At 29.2% G+C, this 16,643-nt stretch overlaps 1 long non-coding RNA gene, 1 other non-coding gene and 1 pseudogene across 2 annotated transcripts; 2 read left to right on the top strand and 1 right to left on the bottom strand.

The window, feature by feature from the left end:
• Positions 1 to 2,045: 2,045 nt before the first annotated feature.
• Positions 2,046 to 4,754, top strand: LOC123917553. The gene is made up of 6 exons (XR_006812483.1): positions 2,046 to 2,121; positions 2,330 to 2,376; positions 3,101 to 3,152; positions 3,823 to 3,887; positions 3,984 to 4,035; positions 4,635 to 4,754. It is a non-coding gene; the product is annotated as an uncharacterized LOC123917553 (long non-coding RNA).
• Positions 4,755 to 8,279: 3,525 nt separating this feature from the next.
• On the top strand, positions 8,280 to 15,931 carry LOC123894100 (annotated as a pseudogene).
• A 472-nt stretch (positions 15,932 to 16,403) lies between these two features.
• On the bottom strand, positions 16,404 to 16,475 carry TRNAP-UGG. Its single transcript has one exon. It is a non-coding gene; the product is annotated as a tRNA-Pro (tRNA).
• Between the last annotated feature and the right edge of the window lie 168 nt (positions 16,476 to 16,643).

The raw sequence follows: 16,643 nt of genomic DNA, 5'->3' as shown, positions 1-16,643 counted from the left end.
ATAATTGTAAAGCAAACTTTTTTTTGCTGATGTGGCAGCCTAAGAAAGCTCTTCCCTTTTGCCTTTTTTCTAAGCTCAAGTTGGTGCTTATGTGTCATCCTTATTTTTATTTAATAACATAATAATAATAATTATTATTTTATATATATATATATTTAAACATTGTCCCCACCAACTATTTAGCTTCCCATGTAATTTATGGAAGAAAAAAAAAACAGTTTTTTCTAATTTCATTGTCTAAATAGATCAATAATGTAGAGTTGAAGATCAAGAGATAATATTATGTAACTAAATGTCATCATTATTCCCACAAGAAAAACGTATGCATTAATAATTCCTACCCCAATGACTTTAAAAAACAATTATAACATACAAATGATTTATGCTATAAATTCTTGCCATGAAATGCATCAATCCTAAGGAGATGTTTTTTGCTCTTCTTCTCCTTTAATAATTTGCTATGGGCCGGTTAGTTCTTCTTTCTTCTCTTTTGTTCCTAGATTTATTTTTCAATTGACCAATTTATATATTATTTCTAATAAAAAGTTTATTGTTTTCTTAAATTGATGCTTCTTTTATTTTTTGCAATTTTGCACTCAAATTTTCTGCATAACAATTAGGATCAAGAGAATTTGATATTTACGTAAAAAAAATTGATATTTTTTGTGTGTTTGCAGATAACCAAATGCATCAATCCTAATGAGATGTTTTTTGCTCTTCTTCTCCTTTAATTTGCTATGGGCCGGTTAGTTCTTCTTTCTTCTCTTTTGTTCCTAGATTTATTTTTCAATTGACCAATTTATATATTATTTCTAATAAAATGTTTATTGTTTTCTTAAATTGATGCTTCTTTTTTTTCACTCAAATTTTCTGCATAACAATTAGGATCAAGAATATTTGATATTTACGTAAAAAAAATTGATATTTTTTGTGTGTTTGCAGATAACAAAATGCATCAATCCTAAGGAGATGTTTTTTGCTCTTCTTCTCCTTTAATTTGCTATGGGTCAAGTAGTTCTTCTTTCTTCTCTTTTGTTCCTAGATTTATTTTTCAATTGACCAATTTATATATTATTTCTAATAAAAAGTTTATTGTTTTCTTAAATATATATAATTGTAAAGCAAACTTTTTTTTGCTGATGTGGCAGCCTAAGAAAGCTCTTCCCTTTTGCCTTTTTTCTAAGCTCAAGTTGGTGCTTATGTGTCATCCTTATTTTTATTTAATAACATAATAATAATAATTATTATTTTATATATATATATATTTAAACATTGTCCCCACCAACTATTTAGCTTCCCATGTAATTTATGGAAGAAAAAAAAAACAGTTTTTTCTAATTTCATTGTCTAAATAGATCAATAATGTAGAGTTGAAGATCAAGAGATAATATTATGTAACTAAATGTCATCATTATTCCCACAAGAAAAACGTATGCATTAATAATTCCTACCCCAATGACTTTAAAAAACAATTATAACATACAAATGATTTATGCTATAAATTCTTGCCATGAAATGCATCAATCCTAAGGAGATGTTTTTTGCTCTTCTTCTCCTTTAATAATTTGCTATGGGCCGGTTAGTTCTTCTTTCTTCTCTTTTGTTCCTAGATTTATTTTTCAATTGACCAATTTATATATTATTTCTAATAAAAAGTTTATTGTTTTCTTAAATTGATGCTTCTTTTATTTTTTGCAATTTTGCACTCAAATTTTCTGCATAACAATTAGGATCAAGAGAATTTGATATTTACGTAAAAAAAATTGATATTTTTTGTGTGTTTGCAGATAACCAAATGCATCAATCCTAATGAGATGTTTTTTGCTCTTCTTCTCCTTTAATTTGCTATGGGCCGGTTAGTTCTTCTTTCTTCTCTTTTGTTCCTAGATTTATTTTTCAATTGACCAATTTATATATTATTTCTAATAAAATGTTTATTGTTTTCTTAAATTGATGCTTCTTTTTTTTCACTCAAATTTTCTGCATAACAATTAGGATCAAGAATATTTGATATTTACGTAAAAAAAATTGATATTTTTTGTGTGTTTGCAGATAACAAAATGCATCAATCCTAAGGAGATGTTTTTTGCTCTTCTTCTCCTTTAATTTGCTATGGGTCAAGTAGTTCTTCTTTCTTCTCTTTTGTTCCTAGATTTATTTTTCAATTGACCAATTTATATATTATTTCTAATAAAAAGTTTATTGTTTTCTTAAATTGATGCTTCTTTTTTTTTTGCAATTTTGCACTCAAATTTTCAGCATAACAATTAGGATCAAGAGAATTTGATATTTACATAAAAAAATTGATATTTTTTTTGTGTGTTTGCAGATTACAAATTCGACCTTTGTGTCTTAATCAACATACAAGGAAAAAAGGTTATTCATTGTGCTATTTTTTTAATCATTCATTATACTATTTTTTTTTCTTAATTTATCCAAAAATAATAGGTTAAATTTAAGAAATATGAGCTGAGTTTTTTTTATAAAATTAGACATTTTCTAAGCAAGAGTTGATGTTTATGTGTCATTTTTCATTACACATTAATTTTTTTTTTTAAGCTCATTGCACATTACTTGATTGATGTTAAAAAAAAAAACGCATAACTGATTAAATGGAAAAATTTAAGGCAACCACTTATATCTTCTTTCGGTGGCACATGAGAAGTTATGTAACAACCAATAAATTTCATAAACAAAAACCAACAACAATAATTAGAAAAGAATACATGGAGTCAAAGAGTAATAGTACACATGACACCATAATTAAATTTTAAGTTGACGTTTTCTTCCTTATTATAGTATATATATAAATAAAATTGTATCAGACGGTGGACTCTATAAGCAATACACAAGCTCACTAATTTTGGTATAAATTTTGTTTTGGATAGTCATCATTTTCTCCAAACAATTTTCAATGGTATCCAATTATGTTTGATAGTTTTTGTTATTTTTCTTACTCTTGACACATGTTTTGACTATTCATATTGTTTTCTTAGATTGCTACTCTTTTTTTCTTTTCTTTTTTTTAATTTTGCTCTCAATTTGTCTGCATAACAATTAGAATCAAGAGGATTTTATATTCTTTTGTGTGTGTTTGCAGATCCCGAATTCATTTTTTGTGTCTCAATCAATGTTAGAAGAAAAAAAAAGAGGTAATTGAATAAATATTGCACTTCGTTTATTTTTTATATCTTGAGTTATTTTTTTATGTGTTTGCAGAACACAAATTCGTCATTTGTATCTCAATCAACGTAGAAAAGTCCTATTGTGTCACAATGTCATGCCTTCTTGAATATTTTTATCATGTGTGTTTGCTATTGCTCTATTCAATTTTCATGATTTTGTGCTTAATTTCTTTTAAAATACTTTTATGGATAGATTTGAATATTTGACTATCTTTGAAATACTCCCTCCGTCCCAAATTATAAAGGAAAAAAGCCCATTTTTTTGTCCCAAATTATAAGAGAAAAAATATAATTGTAAAGCAAACTTTTTTTTTTGTTGATGTGTCATCTCTACAAAAACTCTTATGCTTATGTGTCATCTCTACAAAACTCATATTTTTTCATATACATTGTCATTGTATATACTCTTATGTTTCCTTCATGTTTGTAACTCCCAAATAACTTTCTCATTAATTTTTATGGCCTAAATCATATGAAAAGTTGTAAATTTTTTGAAACGGTACACTCTTTTAATATTAGTAATCTTTTGCTATTTTCCTATCAAAAAATCTTCTTAGCCTTTTAATTCCCACAAAAAATTAAAACATGACATTAATTGACTATATATATATGTGCCTTATGAACAATTTCTTGGTAGATATGAGTTTGTGGACTTTCAATTTGAGAGGTGTGTGTATTCCAGAAGGAGAATAATAATCAAAGGTTTGTATTTTCGTTTTGTGTCCTTTTTTTTCATAATAATCAACGTATGATGTTCCTCTTTTAATTTAAGCACTAACCAATTCATATTTGGTGTAGCTTTCTGAGGCGTGCAAATAGAGTGGTCGATTGCTACCGCAACATATAAAGGGTAACATTTAAGCTTGAAGTGGCAAATATATATATATATATATATATATATATATATATATATATATATATATATATATATATATATATATATATATATAATTGTAAAGCAAACTTTGTTTTGCTGTGTCATCTCTACAAAAACTCTTATGCTTATGTGTCATCTCTACAAACTCATATTTTTTCATATGCATTGTTATTGTGTATACTCTTATGTTTCCTTCATGTTTGTAACTCCCAAATAACTTTCTCATTAACTTTTATGGCCTAAATCATATGAAAAGTTGTCATTTTTTTGAAACAGTACACTCTTTTAATATTAGCAATTTTTTACTATTTTCCTATCAAAAAATCTTCTTAGCCTTTCAATTCCCACAAAAAATTAAAACGTGACATTAATTGACTATATATATATGTGCCTTATGAACAATCTCTTGCTAGATATGGGTTTGTGGACTTTCAATTTGAGAGGTGTGTGTATTGCAGAAGGAGAATAATAATCAAAGATTTGTATTTTCATTTTGTGTCCTTTTTTCATAATAATCAGCGTATGATATTACTCTTTTAATTTAAGCACCTACCAATTTGTGTTTGGTGTAGCTTTTTGAGGCGTGCAAATGGAGTGGTTGATTGCTACCGCAACATATAAAGGGTAACATTTAAGCTTGAAGTGACAGATGCATGTTTGGATACAAGTTATGCCATCGGGAACTTTAGTAAGCTGTCATAAAATGAAAAAATATAGTTGTACAATTGTAGAATTTGATATATTGTTGTGGAATTAATTTAATTCCAAACCTTTTTTCAAACTTCTTTGGATTGAGCTAGATAGATGACATGTATATGTATGATGAAAAGATAAGATTAATGATAATAATTGTTTACTATGTAGAGGGTTAGCAATTGTATGTATGAGTTGGATAGTGTCAACTTTTATGATGTAGTAACTCTCTTGATTTGTAGAAAAAATCTTATCAATCTCCCTTATATAGTCCGGTAATTGTTTACTATATGTAGAGGAGAAACAATTGTATCTGTGTTTTGTATGATGTGAGCTTTTATGTTGTAACTCTTTTGGTTTGTAGAAAATCTTCTCACTTTCTCTTTTTATGTATAATAAATTAATCTCTAATATTAATGTAATTAAGCTTAAGTTACAAAAAAATTCCACCCTTTCTCATTCTATTAGTCATTATATATGCTAAAAGCAATCTCATAAATCGTAGTGTTTCATCTCATAACAAATAAAATAAAATTATAGTGTTTACAAACGAGCAGTATAAAAAAAAATTATGAAAAGTGAAAGATAACCCTTTTAATGTTGTTTTTTGTGTACTTATTTTGAGTGTCAAACCTTTATGTACAATCACTCCTCATACATATATGGGCATCTGAAATTTATATTTGAAGCTTGGAAGAGTTATTAGTTTTATCATAGAAAAATAGTAATTTTCTAAAATTTTGTAATCTCATTGTGTCTTTTTTTTTTTCTTCTTCATATTCAACGAGTGAGACATTGTTGCAATGCATGTTATATACAACTCCTATGTTTCCTTAACATATTGTACTTATGTGTCATCTTTACAAGACTACATCTTTTAATTTTTGAGTAAAGGTTTGTTTGATTTTCTTTTTATTTGTGCTGGATATACCTAATAAATTTCCCTTTAATTAGTTTATGGTTTTTTTTTTTAAAAAAAAATTGCCTAACAATATTCCTTACTTTGGGTAACAATATTACTTTTTGTTTTTTTGTAGTTTTAGCTATTTTCGTTGTTTATCCAAATATTGTTAAATCGCTTTTTAAGTTTGTTATTTTTAAGATAATTATTAAATAGTATAATATATTTTTTAAACGAAGTAGAAATAAAAGAGACAATGTTTAAGAATAACAAATGATTGTTACCAATTAATTGAGGGAAAATAAGAGTTAGTGGTGATTACTTATTAGTATAATTGAAAGGATAACTCTGCTCTTACATATTCTTTATATTAAGTTGATATCATTAGCCATATTTATTCATTGTGTGTTTTTTATTTTTATTTTATCAAATTCATAAGGAAAAAAGAAAAAGATATTATGAATTGAGGATTATAAATGCTAGACGTTTAAGATAAAATCCCATATTTATCTGAAGAATATTAGAACATGTATGATTTCTTTTCTCTTTTAAAAAATATATTCTTTTATTAAAAATGTTCTTTTGAATTCTAGCTCTAATATAAAATTTGACAAATTATAGTGAATCGAGAGAGAAAATGCGAGAAACATAGAGAGGATAGTGGATATAAGTCGATGTCGATCCTTAAAAATATATTAGTAGACTATACTATAGTATGTCTTTATGACAGTTTTTTTCTTTATGATAAGTCGATGTGAATTCATGATGTGAATCGTAAGCTGCCAAAATAATATCAAACCGATTAAAATTAAAATGAATAAGATATTCATTTTCAGTGCAGTATCCTTTCGCATGCTTAGCAAACTCATAATCTCATCTATTTGTTTGATCAGCGATATGACAAATTTATTCAAGCGGAATGACAATGAAATGTTTTGGTAATATTGCGACTTTGATATGAAGATTACATCTTTCATTTTAATAGTGTTTTGACTTTAATTTGAAATATATTTAGAGGATTAAAAATATATTTAATAACCCTATAAAATACTATTTACACTACACATGCATGACAAAGTTGTTTCGAAAGTTCTTTGAATATTTAGTCTAATATAAAAAGCCTCTTTAAAGTATAAAAAAAATTAATACTTCAAAATAATTTACGATTAATTAACATGTCATCTTCTTCTTATAAATTAAATGTCAAGACAAGTATCAACCATTTTTTCATATAAAATAATGATGAGATTGAAGTATAATTAAGATAAAGATAGAGAGCTACAGAGAATGATAGATATAAAGAATGTATTAAAATGATCCACTGTATTTTCATAAAAACAAAAAATACATTAAAATAAAAATTACACTAATTTGAAGATATATAAATTAAACCCAGAAAAAACAAGATTAATAAAACAAATTTTTAATATAATACACTAATCGAATGCACTTCTAATAATTTCTATATACACCTGAATGACATATTGTCTGTGTTTAAAACAATTTTTATCTATCTATATATATTATAGATTCACTTGAATGGAGAAAAAAAATTTAAAATATTTTAAAAGTCACTTTTATAATCGAAGAATAATTCAACACATCTAAAAAAATTATCATTTTTAATACAATTTATTATAAAACGCAACTTTTTTTTTTTAAAACATTCTAATCAAACCCGTGCAACGCACGGGTTGAACACCTAGTGTCAAATTAAATAATCTCTTAAAAAAAAACCACTAGATTTGGTCTAGTGGTGATGAATATAGGTAATATGCATGAGGTCGTAGCTTTGATCCTCATTGGCAATATTGTAAAAAAAAAGATCTCGTAAAAAAATTAATTATGAAAAAAATCTCTTAAAAAAATTTAAAACAATCTTGTAAAAAAATTTTGAGAATAATAATTGAAAATAAAAAAAAAAAATTGACGATGAAACTTACTATATATATACACTATTGATTTAAGATTTAGGGTTATGTTCATATAATTAAATATTCCTTATTGCTTTCCCTCACTCACCTTTGATACGTATTGTTGTTAAACTAATAAAGTACGGAACTTCTCCAAGGTACTTTCACTGCATTTTTACTAATCATTCATCTTTATTTATCAATAGTCACCATTATATGGTAACGTTTTTTCGTAACCTATATCCCTCCTCTACTTATTTACATCACTTTCTTTGCTAATCCCAGTCTGATCTTGTTTGCTAATTTGTTTCTTACTTCATAAATAAAAGTTTAAATTTTTAATATAAATTTAATAGAAAGGAAAGAACTTTTTGCAAACCGATTTTGTATGATTAGTTAGGTAAAACCCAAAATTTCTAAGATCATACAGATAGATATCTATCAAATGTGAATTACTTTTTATGTGTTTTAAGGTGTGTTTGACATAGTAAAAAATAGGAGATTGGACATTCTAATTGTACTATGTTCGATTTTAAAATTGTTTCTGGGACCTGAAATTGGGGGCAATAGATTTGACAAAATTGAAATTCTAGTCGTCACTAAACCATAGAAGAAATATTTGTCTCAAGTGCACGTTGTTTAATACCTTAAAAATTTGTGATGTAGTAGTTGTTTTATCCTATATTTAATTATTTTTTTACTTAATTTACTTATTGTGTTTATTTTCTTTTTAACAACTTAGTATAGCCATGAACAGAAAAAGGGATTCAGTTGCTGTCGCAAGGCCTACTTGCAAAAGAGGCAATGAAGCAAAGGGGAAAGTTGAAGAGGCAAAAAGTGATCAACTTTGCCCTTATTTTGATAATCTTCCATCCCATCTCACTGCCCACATTTTGCTTCAACTTCCCATTAGGTATCTTCTTATTTGTAAATGTGTTTGCAAAAATTGGAAAACAATTATTTCAGAATTGAATTTCACTAAATTGCATTTTGAACAATCACCAACCAGTCTCATGATTCGATCTGCTCACTATAATAGAGTGGCCAGAACTATGCACCTTCTTGAGTGTGAGCCTGAAAAGTTTGAGATTGGAAGTAACAATCACGTGAAGCTTGAGCCTATAATCAAGCTTCCTCTTCGGGATGCAAAATCATTTAGGGAGACAAGAGACATAATCAACAATAAATCCAAACGCCCTCTTCGCGCTGCAAGATTAGTTTCGGAGAAAAACAATGAGAACAAAAATAAGGGTAAACAAATGCGTTATATTGCTTGCAACCCAGATCATGATAAGTTTGACATTGTGAATTCTTGCAATGGTTTTCTTTGTTTATGTCACCCATATAAAATGAACCCTTTAGTGATTTGCAATCCGGTCACCGGAGAGTTCATAAGGCTTCCTGTCACGTTAAACAAAGCTCTAGTAAGAATGGCAGGACAAGCTGGTTTTGGTTTCCATTCTAAAACTAATGAATATAAAGTGATAATTATGTGGAGAAGATATATACTTGGACCTGTGAACCTTGAGATACACACTCTTGGAACACTATTATGGAGAAATATTGACGTTGATCTTCATATTTCTATTTCGTATCTTGAACGTCCTACATGTCTGAATGACGCGCTTCATTGGCTTAGACGTGTTAATGGGCAAAGGTCAATATTGTGTTTCAGTTTTGAAAGTGAGAGATTGCAATCATTCCCTTCTCCTCCAGATGTGTTCGGAATTCATTATAAAAACAGCTGTATGGGAGAATTAAGGGGACTTCTTTACATTTGTGATATATCTTTAAATGATGTTACATTGTGGGTTATGAATGAATATGGTATTGCAGAATCATGGGCTAAGGTTTACAATATTGATACTCCTGCATTTGGTCTTTCCTACAATTGGCAACGATATGGTCTATGTTTTCCAATAAAACACTTTAAAGAGGGTGCTGCCAATGCAATATTGTTATTGTTATATGATTACTACAATTGCTTTATCTACTATGAAACTGAGAAAAATGAGTTCAAAGCTTTTCAAATTCAGGGGACTCATTCAAAAGATATTGAAGTAATTTCACACATTCGAAGTCTAATCTCATTGAAGGATGTAGTGAAAGGAGGCAATATTGAGGTGCTGAATATTCACTCAAGGTAAGAATGTAGCTTTCTATATTTAATGTTGTAAATCTCCTTTAAACCTTTTGGACATTTTTTAGTTGCTAAGTAGTAAATAGTTTCTTGAGATTGACTATTCAATCTCCTGCAAAATCAGTTTTAGCCAATATTTACTTAACTATTGCTCTCTAATATTGTTTGTTATTTATCTATTTATTTATATAGGTGTGCAAAGTTTAAATTGCGGGAAGAAAATGAAGTTTTTTCCTTGTCTCCGATTGTTTGAGAGTTGGAAAGTACACATTCGTCATCATCTTATGGTGACTTGATAACTATAACTTCCTCTAAACCTCATGGTGAAGAATTCTGTGAAGAGGCCGCCTCCTAAGAATAGTATTAATATGTGTGTTTTCGCATTGATCTTGTATTCTAACCCCTCCAACTCCATACTACAATTTTAGGCATTAAATACAGGGCAGATACATTAATCATTCAATGTATCTAAAAATTAAACTTTCACTTATATTAAAAAGTGGAGGTAGTATTTTATATAGGTGTGCAAATTTTAAACTGCGTAAAGAAAATGAAGATCTTGAATGATGACTTGACTGTGGTACCTTCCTTCGATTTGAGACTTTTGATACAAGGTTATGCTAAACCACAAGTTATGATTTTTTGAAAGAAAAAAATAATCTTGTTTTATGATGCAAATGCCGTCTTTTTTTTGTAAAATACTAACTTGGTTTAATGTAGAAAAAAATAGTCTTTATCTGCTCCTTAAAAAGGAGCTTCGGTTGAATCGATCAGATTTAAACAATTTCAAATATTTGCATGATGTTTTTCTTTTTTTTATGGTAAATTGTTAGTTATTAATATGTTATAATGTGATGTTAGTTTTCTCCTTGTCAGGACCTGAACCTCCAACTCTTTAACCCTTAATTCAACTGGTTAACCAAAACCCCTTAGGTTATAAACCTAAAATTAGGTAAACCAAGCTTGTTTCTAGAGAAAGCCAAGCTGATGTGACTATCAACAATCTCCCACCACATGTAAACCTAAATTAGCCAAAGAATGAGCACGTTAATTCACTTCCCTATAAATGTGAGAAGAAATGAATGACATAGATATAAGCAAAAACATACAATTAAGCCGTTTATTTCTTAACTTCCATGAAACCATCGCGAGTTTAGAAAAATTCAAAATAACAAACTTTGAATCAATTGTAACCATAATTTGGACCAGTTCATAGGGGAAGGAATTTCTATTGCTAACATAGCCTTAGTTAGCTCCGCAATAAAACTATTTCCCTCTCGAACATTAAAAGCAAAACTCCCCATGTGATCTGCATCTGAGTTTCAAAAAATTCCTCCGCAACCAGCTACACTTGAGACCCCAATTGAAGCACCATATGTGTTGCATTTTATCCAATCAAGCAAGGGCGTGGATTCCAAATGACTTCCTTTATAACGGGAGCATTCAGAGGGTGAACCTTTACATTAAAGACTTTCAGAATGGTAAACTCGATCATAAACCCAAATGAAGCCTTCTTTATAGCATTACCAGATAAAGAGACATGAAATAATGGAAGAAATGTTTGATCTCCAATTTATCATCTTATTGTTGAATCTGGATTGATACCATAATATATCCTTAATTAAGCTAGGCCATGAATAAAATAGAGTATGATACCATAATATATCCTTAAGTGCTTAGATATATCGTTGTTTGAAAGATACCATAATATAGTACAAGTTAGTCCATTTAACTAACACCATTAGAGTTTTTTTTAAAAAAATATAATTAAAATATACTTTTAATTTTAAAATATAGACTAAATTAGTTTAAATTTACAATATTATCCTTTTAATTAATTTGAAGTTTAACACTTCTTCAACCTATTCCTATCTTCCCCTAATTAACCATTCCTCCTTAATCTTTTTCACTAAATAACCATTCAAGAAAATATAATCGAGGTACCTACAGGTTGCATATTTTTAATGACGAGGGTAGATGTGGGAATGGAAGTTTCTTTCAATTGCAACTATGGTGAGAGTGAGAAAGAAGAAAGAAGAGTACAAATATATAGATCTAGCAGGAAAAGGTATCTATTTTAGCAAACATAGCCAAAGTGATTCATCACTCTAACTACGCTGGTAACAACGAAGAAGAGAGTCTACTTTCACATAAACAGGGCTATTTTAGTAATAATATTTTTGTGAACTGTGTTTAATTGAGAGTTAATGGAAAAATAAAAAATTAGATTAAAATGTATCATAAACTACGTATCTCGTAAGGGAGGGATGTAATGTAATTAATTATCTTTGCTTTTTTTTTGTCTTGGTTCATCAATTAAACACGGGTGATTTAGGATAATTTTGATTCGGAATCATCTTTTTTATTGATTTTTTTAATTCAATAAGTGATTTATACATAATTTTAGATTTTATTTGTGTTTTTTTCCTTTGTGATTTATTAGTCTGGTGTTGTTTTATTTTCGTCTCAGTGTGGAGTTGTTTGTTATCTCGTCTTCGTACGCAGGGGCGGAGCCCTTCATGGGCTGGACAGGGCCATGGCCCGCCCCAGAATTTTTAATTTTTTTTTCATAGGTATACTATTTAGCGGCGGTTATAAACCCCCGCTACATAGTCTGTGTAGTTTGTTAAATTTTGTTTCGCGGGGGTTTCATACCATACAATCAAGTATTCTTTAACATGTTTTCAGTTTGCGTGGGTTTAAAACCCCCGCTAGTTTTACGTCCCAGAATTCAAATATACTTTTTAATTTATTTTTTTAAGCATCCCTTCTAATGTTTTATTGTTTAATAATTTATAGATGTCTTAAAAATGTGTAATTTATTTTGTCGAAGTATTCAAGTATATTTTTTTGGAGAAAAAAGTACTCAAATTTTTATTTAAAATAGAGTTTGTGCATAAAAATTCATGTTTGATCAATCTTTTGTTAAAAAAATTTAAATTTTTGTTAGAGAGATGCATATAATATTATAAACATAAATACAAAAACTAATTAAAAAGTATGAAATTTACACATTTGACATAAAATATATTTCATAATATATTTTTAAAATTTATTTAATAAACATGTTAATGGTTCACCTTTTAACTACTTTTGAGATATGCATACTAGACAAACTTTCGATATGATATATCTTTTTTTTAGTAATTTCTTTTGCATGTTCGATTTATATTTGTAGCGGCCCGCCCCAATTTTTCGGGCTAGCTCCGCCACTGTTCGTACGATATTTGTTTTGTTTAAATTTACAGATCTGATTCAATCCAAATTCAGTGTAGAATCAATAATTATAGAGTCGTCAACATTGCAGATTCGGAGGCATGACTATTCCGGACACTTGAATTTTATTATAATTTATATTAATTGTAGGCTTTGTCATATTTGTAGACATTGAGTCGTTTTATTCTATTAACTCGGATGCTGTGAACTTGTTTGCAGATTCATCCTTTATAGTTTTTAGCGAATTTAAACATGTAATGATTTCGATAAATTTACTCTGCTGATTTGAATGAATAAGTACCGTTGTTTTTCGTAAAAAAGAAAAGGAGAGATGTAATTTACTCAAAAAAAGATTTTTTTGAAAAAGTTACTCAAAAAAAGATTAAAACAATCTTGTAAAAAAAATTGAGAATAGTATAATTGGAAAATAAAATAAAAAAATATTGACGATAAAACTTACTATATATACACTATTGGTTTAAGAATCAGTAAGATCTAGGGTTCCCTCGGTCACCCACCCTTTCAATTGCTTCAACCGATCTTCAACCTATGCATATCCTACTGTTCTGTTGTTAAACTAATAAAGTACGGAACTTCTCTTCTCCAAGGTACTTTCACTGCATTTTTTACCAATCCTTCTTCCTTATTTATCAATAATCGTAATGTTTTTTCCGTAACCCATTTACCCTCCTCTCCGTAAGAAAAAAAATTGTTTAATTCCTTAAAAATTTGTGATGCCGTAGTTGTTTTATTGGGTATTTAATTTTGTTTTTACTTAATTTACTTATTGTGTTTATTTTCTTTGTTACTACTTAGTGTAGCCATGAAGAGAAAAAGGGCTACTAAGCAGAGAGGCAATGAAGCAATGGGGAAAGTTGAAGAGGCAAAAAGTGATGAACTTTGCCCTTATTTTGATAATCTTTCATCCCATCTCACTGCCCACATTTTGCTTAAACTTCCCATTAAGTCTCTTCTTATTTGTAGATGTGTTTGCAAAAATTGGAAAACAATTATTTCAGAACCACATTTCACTAAATTGCATTTTGAGCAAGGACCAACCAGTCTCATTGTTCGATCTGGTGATGAAAAAAAAGTGGCAAGAACTATGCACCTTCTTGAGTGTGATCCTGAAAAGGTTGGGATTGGAATGCACATTCGTGTGAAGCTTGAGCCTATATTCAAGCTTCCTCTTCGAGATGCCAAGTCATTTAGGGAGAAAAGAGACGTGATCAACAATAAATCCAAACGCCCTCTTCGCGCTGCGAGATTAATTTCGGAGAAAAACAATGAGAACAAAAATAAGGGTAAACAAAGGCATTATATTGCTTGCAACCCTGATCATAATAAGTTTAACATTGTGAATTCTTGCAATGGTTTTCTTTGTTTATGTCACCCGTATAACAATATCCCTTTAGTGATTAGCAACCCGGTCACCGGAGAGTTCATAAAACTTCCATTAAACAAAGCTCGAGTAAGAATGGTAGCACAAGCTGCTTTTGGTTTCCATTCTAAAACTAATGAATATAAGGTGATAAATATGTGGAGAAGAAGACATGTTAGACATGAGCTTGAGCCTCTGATCCTTGAGATACACACTCTTGGAACACTATTATGGAGAAATGTTGAAGTGGATCTTCAGATTTCTATTTCAAACCTTGAATGTCCTACATGTGTGAATGATGCGCTTCATTGGATTAGACATGATAATGGGCAAAGGTCAATATTGTGTTTCAGTTTTGAAAGTGAGAGATTGCAACCATTCCCTTCTCCTCCACGTGTTCGGAAATCATAATGGAATTCTGTATAACAACACTAGTATGGGAGAATTAAGGGGATTTCTTTGCATTTGTGATAATATATCTTTAGATGATGTTACATTGTGGGTTATGAATGAATATGGTATTGAAGAATCATGGACTAAGGTTTACAACATTGATACCTCTGAGGTTAATTTTAAACCTATTTTGCGACATTGTGGTCTATGTTGGCCGATAAAACTCTATAAAGAGGGTGCTGGTATAATCTTATATAATTCCTCCAATTGCTTTATCTACTATGAACCTGAGAAAAATGAGTTCAAAGCTATTCAAGTTTGGGGGACTGATTTTAAATTAATTGAAGTAATTTCACATATTCCAAGTCTAATCTCATTGAAGGATGTAGTGAAAGGAGACAATATTGAGGTGCTGAATATTTATTCAAGGTAAGAATGTAGCTTCTTATATTTCATGTTGTAAATCTCCTTTATACCTTTTGGATCTTTTTTAGTTATTAAGTAGTAAATAGTTTCTCTAATATTGTTTTAGCTAATATTAATTAACTATTGCTCTCTAATATTGGTTTTTATTTATTTATATAGGTGTGCAATGTTTAAATTGCCGGAAGACAATGATGTTTTTTCCTTGACTCGGCTTGTTTGAGACCGGGAAAGTACACACACATGTTCTTCATCATCTTATGGTGACTTGATAACTATATCATCCTCTGAATCTGATGGTGAAGAATGTTAAGAGTCCCACATCGGTTGCGAGATGGACTGAATTAATGTTTATAAGCAAGAGGCAATCCTCACTTTACAAGCCGGTTTTGTAAGAATGAGTTAGGCCCAATACTCATTTCTAATAAAGAATTCAATGAAAAGCCCACTTCCTAAGTAGTACTAGTATGTGTATTAAATGTATTTTTGCATTGATCTTGTATTTTAACCCCTGCTTACTACAATTTTAGGCACGTTATGTAGGCCATGTTATAGTATCGGTGTTAATTTATTTAGGTGTGCAAATTTTAAATTATGCGAAGAAAATGAAGATCTTGAATGATGACTTCTGATGCAAGGTTATGCTAAATCACAAGTTGTGATTTTTGAAAGGAAAAAAAAAAAATACAGCTCTTGTTTTAGGATGCAAATGTTGTCTTTTTTGTGAACTACTATAAACTTTAATGTATCTGTTCATTACTCGTTATCTATGGTATTACAAGAATGATGTTTTATCTTGTATTCTTGTTGGCTTATTGCTGCTCAGTTTTTTCATTTGGTTTTTTGATGTCCATATGTATGTGATTTTTTTCACCTATTTCTTAGTCTTTTTTTATGTCCATTTGGCTATGACTTATGCTATTGTGACTGTCAAACAACGGCGTAGGAATGGACATAAGACTCAACAACCTCAAGGAAGATTTCGTATGTCTTATAGATTTGTATTAAAAAAAACTATGGAAATGATGAATAAATTTTATGTTGTTGGCCATGATGGTCACTACTATTCCACCTACTATTTTTTTTCCATGTAAATTAGTCATTAGTTATCAAAGTTTTTCTATGCTGAACTCATTCATATAATGGTTTGAAATGTGACACACCACCTCAACGTGAATGCAACTTATAAAGAATGAAGAAAATGAAAGTATTGAATTTAATTATAATTAAATCGTAAAATTTTGTATCATAAAAAATTATATGTAAAAATCTAATAAAAAGGGGGCATTCGGAGAATCGAACTCCGGACCTCTCGCACCCAAAGCGAGAATCATACCACTAGACCAAATGCCCTGTTGATGTTAATTTAGCATTCGCATAATATATATTGCATACTCATGTTGTAATAAGAATAATAATGCATACTCTAATGTACCAATAAAGCATAGCTGCATAATATAATTGTTATTATAGTGGGACAGTAATGATAGATCAATACAAGCTGTCATCATAATGGGATGG

The sequence above is a fragment of the Trifolium pratense genome, linkage group LG1 (assembly GCF_020283565.1).
Source record: "Trifolium pratense cultivar HEN17-A07 linkage group LG1, ARS_RC_1.1, whole genome shotgun sequence".
Classification (NCBI taxonomy): Eukaryota; Viridiplantae; Streptophyta; class Magnoliopsida; order Fabales; family Fabaceae; genus Trifolium; species Trifolium pratense.
Note: the sequence above shows the minus strand (reverse complement) of the source record. Positions and strands in the feature narration are given on the sequence as shown.